This window comes from Ornithorhynchus anatinus, chromosome 10 (genome assembly GCF_004115215.2).
Source record: "Ornithorhynchus anatinus isolate Pmale09 chromosome 10, mOrnAna1.pri.v4, whole genome shotgun sequence".
Taxonomy (NCBI): domain Eukaryota; kingdom Metazoa; phylum Chordata; class Mammalia; order Monotremata; family Ornithorhynchidae; genus Ornithorhynchus; species Ornithorhynchus anatinus.
Window position 1 is genome coordinate 37,741,169 of NC_041737.1, and position 5,162 is coordinate 37,746,330.

General features: G+C 38.8%; 1 protein-coding gene across 9 annotated transcripts in view; it reads left to right on the forward strand.

Moving 5' to 3' along the window:
* The window catches only part of FOXP2 (forkhead box P2), a 537,816-nt gene extending 534,257 nt beyond the window's left edge, over window positions 1-3,559 (forward strand). For all 9 annotated transcript variants that reach the window (XM_029073155.2, XM_029073165.2, XM_029073166.2 and 6 more), the window contains one exon: window positions 1-3,559. This exon is cut by the window's left edge and continues 478 nt beyond it. The gene's annotated coding sequence lies outside the window, so the exon portion shown is untranslated.
* Window positions 3,560-5,162: the final 1,603 nt, after the last annotated feature.

Sequence of the window (5,162 nt, forward strand, 5' to 3'; positions counted from 1 at the left end):
TCTGTAGAAAGCAAATGCGCCTCATATACTGCCAAAAATAGTGTTAGTTTCATTAATGTGAATTTTCCAGCATTCAGTAGTTGTAATGTTAGAAACAATTGCTGGTCAAGTTCAACTTGTTGCTATTGTTTTTAATTTGCACAGGAGTAGTATCAGAAATTAGTGTCACTGCTTGTATCTAGCTGAATTTGAAACAACAGAACATTAGTTTTTTTGTTTTTGTTTTTTTTTATGTTGGTGCCACCAACTGTAAATGACATAAGTTAGTTATTCCAAACCACAGTAATTAGACTGTCGCAACCATCCGCAACCCCTAAGATTCCAGTCCGTGCTGTTAGTGTTAAGATGTAAAGTGCAATCCTAAGCTAACATTGTCTGTGCAAGCACCATAGAAACATTTGCATATCTGCATAGATCTCACAACTGTACTCTTTACCTCCTTGTGATAAAGCTTTGTCTACCTGCAAACACAGTCCAAGGCTACAGCTGTAAACCAAAGCCAACTCTAACAATGGCCACTCTAGCTCCAGGACAGAAGCAGCCACACGCTTTGAGCCTTCTGTAACTTTAATTAGTACAAAGAAACCTTTCCACGAACTACCTGCTGTTTTCTGACGACCTCTGGGATCTTTTCTGCTTAGTCCTCTACCAAGAAACAAATACGAAACAAGTCCATCCAGTCAGTCACAATGTAATCTTCAGAGGCCAAAAGCCAGTCGAAAGGCAATGGAGAGTTGCTTCCCTTTAAGACAGAGGTGAGATCAAAGTCTGCAGTGGAAGTTATGATAGAAAGCAAGAAATGTGGGTCACTGACCAAAACAATTATGCACTTGATGCAAATGCAGATTGCATATTGTTATATATGATACATTGTGTTTTTCTTCTTTTTCCCCAGTCAGCCAGTTCCTTTCTGTGGTGAATACACGTTGTTAGAAGATGTCTTGTATGGTCTTACTCTTTGTTGTGTACTATTTTTTATAGTCTTAAGTTATAATGAAAAAAAAAATAGTAGGAACCAAACATAAAAGGTCTAGTAAAGCCAAAAATTAATTTCATATTGATTTTAAAGTGATCTAGCTGAGTTTTTACACTGAAAGCAAAGATTATAGCAATTGTAGTCCATGGTATTTATTTTCAGTCAAACCAAAGTTACATATAATTCTGCCTCTGCTTATACGGGATACTAACACTAACAATACACTCCCTTTGGAAGACTTGCACAGGCCAAATTGTTGGAATGCTGGTTTTCTCAACAACTCCAAACATTCCCTGCCCTCCTTCCCCCCGTCCCCACCCAAAAAAAAAGAGAGATAACAATATGATAATGCGTTATGGTGTAGTTGAAAATAGCATAGTCAGATGTTTGCTTAAAACCTAGAAACTTTACGTGTTGCTTTTCATGTGCTGTGCCAAGTCTTGATAATACTTTTTCCCCCAACCGAGGGACCTCATAACCTGATGATGGTTATTGCTTTACAAACAGTTTTTGACAGAAGGTGGCTGCTAGAGCTTTTCACCTACATCCCAGTTCCATGTGACGGAGCCGGGTCTTGCAAAGTAAGCTCCTCGTTTATTCTTTGCTGGAGTCAGCAAATAGACTTAAAGAGACACCCAGTCATCTATCACGCCAAATAAAAGGACATAACGGCTTTCAAAAGGGTTTTCCCACTTACCCAAATGGCTTTCTGAAAGCTTCTACCTCTGCAAAAAAAAAAAAAAATCAAAAAAAAAGAAAATGAAAAAAAAAGAAATTCGAACAATTACGGCAGATTGCATGAAATGTGAGAACGTCACAGTAACTGCTACTTTTCATTATGTTTGTCTTTGGGTCAGGATCAACAGAAGGTTTCCAGTAATTATAGCCGAGAAAGATTGGTTCTGTGAAAGGAGGGTTTTTTTCAGTCATCTAGGCTTCTGATAGGGGGAAGTGCCTGAAAGGGGGAAGGGGCTCTTTTCAGGTGTGGGTTCGAGGACTTTGATGCCTGAAAACGAACGTGATAGCGGTCCCATCGAGAGACGGCCTAAGACGACAATGCTAAAGTATGCATACCTCAGTTACAAAACTTTTGAAAGGAAGTCTCAGCCACAGAATGCATATACCTGTAGAGTTTTGCATGGGTTTTATATAAATACAATTTAAAAAAAAAATAGCTGCTTGCACATTATACCAGAAAAACCTCCAAAACTGCAATTGCTTTGAAAATAGATTTTAGGTTTTTTGGAGTTTTCTGAGATGCTTGGTCTGTATTTTGATAATTGTGCATATTATGTAAAAATGTTGGTGGACCCATAAATGACCAGACTTTTTCTAAGAAAAACGTTGCTTTAATGCATTTCATGAATTTTTACTCTTATATCATTGCTTGCTAGTAATAGCAAATCTGCTTTTCTGCATCTGCTTTGCGTAGCTATTGTAAGGCTTTGAACTAATGTATGTATTTATTGCTTGAACTTCTGTGCATACCTTATAAAGCATAATGTCTGACAATTTAAATGGCTCATGTATTCTTGCTCCTATTCTAACTGATAATGGGAGCTCTGATCTTTTGTATACAGCAAATTTTAACTGTAGCACAAACATCTGTTTATGTATTGGTGGAATATACCTGTTTTATTTATCTTTTTTGAGGTAAACTAATTTTTGATACTTTTCATTACTGTGTACTATGTTCATACCTTGGATTCTCTGACGTTAGAAGTCATGGTTGAGAATTGTAACGGCTGTTATTCGTTCTGTATTCATGGCTTTCACTGCTGAATAAAATAAAGGACCAAACCTAGGATTTGAAAGCAAACTGTCTACCTCTAACACCAGGGAGTTATCAGATTTTATTTTACATAGTTTTAGTCTACAAAGACACAATTGCTTAAAATCTAGTGGGCTTAAGGCTTATATTCTATGTGGTTGGATTCATGGCCCAGTTGTACTGTTTGAAAATCAATTAAAATTTCATGTGAGTGTTACAAGTATTTGGTAGAATTACCACTAACTGGGTTTTCTTTAGATAACTCAGATATGGAGAAACTATCATCAGCATTCTGCGTCTACAGCTGCTTAACTTCATAAGAATGCATTTCTTTGTGAGTAGGGACTGCGAGCACAGTCAGCTAGAAATAGAGCTACAGAACGACACTTAAAATAAACCATCCTGGACTTCAACGTCCCCCGACGGATTCCATCACAAAACCCAATAGTCTGTTTTGCAAAGTTCCTCAAATTGGGCTTTTACATTTTGGAGAGTTTTTGTTAGGCTTCTGACTGCGCATGCAGAGACGAACGTGCGTTGGGAAATGCAAGCTTTATTCACACTCAGAAGCTATTAGTGGTGACATCGTCTGCCCTTGTTCTTTCAATAGTTCAGGTCAGCAGGAGAGGAGGGTTTTTGTCCAGAACAAATTTGGCAACTCTTACATAGCAAACCGAAGGATGTACATTTTACTATAGAATTAATGTATGAACAGTGTTTCACTGCTGTTTGATGTAAAAAATGTATATGAAACCATTTCATTCACTTGCTTACATTTCTGGAGAATAAATAAAAAGTCTAATTCTTTTGGACCCATTTATAACCCCTAGGATTTTATTCTGTCTGAGAAGAAAATTCTTCCACCCTCAGAGCCCAGATCATCAATTTATCTGTATAAATCGCACACAATTTGCGGCAGATCTTTTCCTGGGGAGCTGGGGATGCATAAAGTATGCTATGTTCTGACTCAAACATGAAAGCAAGGGCCCACTTCTCCAATATACTGCCTCAAAATTGCTTCCCCCATCCCTCCCACCTCCCATAATCCTCTTGTGTTTTTTCCGCTGAATAGAATTTGACATCAGAAATGCTGGCTGTCCAAAGGGGCCGGATAAATGTGATTTCCCTACGCTTTGAAATTTTCACTTTTTTTTTTCTTTTTTTGTCTTCAAAAATCAGTTTCCCCTGTGAGTGCTGGCCTGGTGACTTTCTTCCTCATGAAGTTCTAACTGTGTCGACTGTAGGTAGGTGAACTTGAGGGGTAAGGGAAAGTCTGCTATCAATGCAGGCCATTCATGTGCCTTCAGGGGAACAATTGGGCCGCATAGATCTATTTCAGCAGGAAAAATTGCATCTGATTTTCATGGCCTAAAAACTGACGTCTTGGGGCCTCTGTAGCAAGAACTGGGACTTTCTTCTTCAGCTTTTATCTGTGTTCCTAACCCTGCCCCAGCCAAGACCTGGCAAGAGAATGGAGCCATTGAGTATATTTTTATTTTCCACATTCGTTTAATATCCGTTGCCATCCCGATGAAAAGGGACCATGTCTGAAAAGCTTTCTGTGGGAAAAAAAAAAACTTGAAGTTGAGAGAAACTTCCTTGAAACTTAAAAAATCTTTTCCCCTATTGAGAATCCCCCATTAGACTGCAAGCTCCTTGAGGTCAGGGATCACGTCTTCCCAACGTGGAAGGATCTTGGTACAGTGCTCTGCACCCAGTAAATGCTGAATTAATGGACTGGTGGATTGAAGAGTAATGATCCCTGAGGTCAGGGATGAGTATACCTAGTTAGTAGATAAAAAAATTTCTGGTTGGTGTGAACATGCTCAGAAATTATTATACTCTCCAAGGCACTCAGTACAGTGCTTTGCACACAGTAAGTGCTCAATAAATATGAATGACTGACTGGTGTGCCCTAGACCCCCATGTACTGCTATAGGGAGAGAAACTCCAAGAATCAAATTCAGAATCCTGAATGGAGACCTGAACCCAGGCTTTTGGAAATGTTTTTTCCCCATTTCCATCTATATTCCTTTTGTCCATGCCTCTTCTTATTTGTACCTTTGTTTGGTTTCACTGGATTGATCAGTAGTATTTATTGCATGCTAATTTTCTGCAGAGAACTGTGGTAATTACTTCAGGGGGTCAAATACCAGCGAAATACATCATCCCTATCCTCACAGAGTTTATAGTCTAACAGACTTAGTTTGGTTCACTGCAGCCCATCTGGATGCAGGTACTGAAGCTTTGGAAGATTCAATTTACCAGTGATGTTTCAAGGGAGAAAGTCATTCAATCCACTGAGAAGCTGCTTAGGAGATGAAATCTATCATGTTTTTGTTTGAGGAGGAAATAATTGTAGTATTTGTTAGGTGCTTACAATGTGCCAAACCCTGCCCTAAGCGAGCAGGTCAG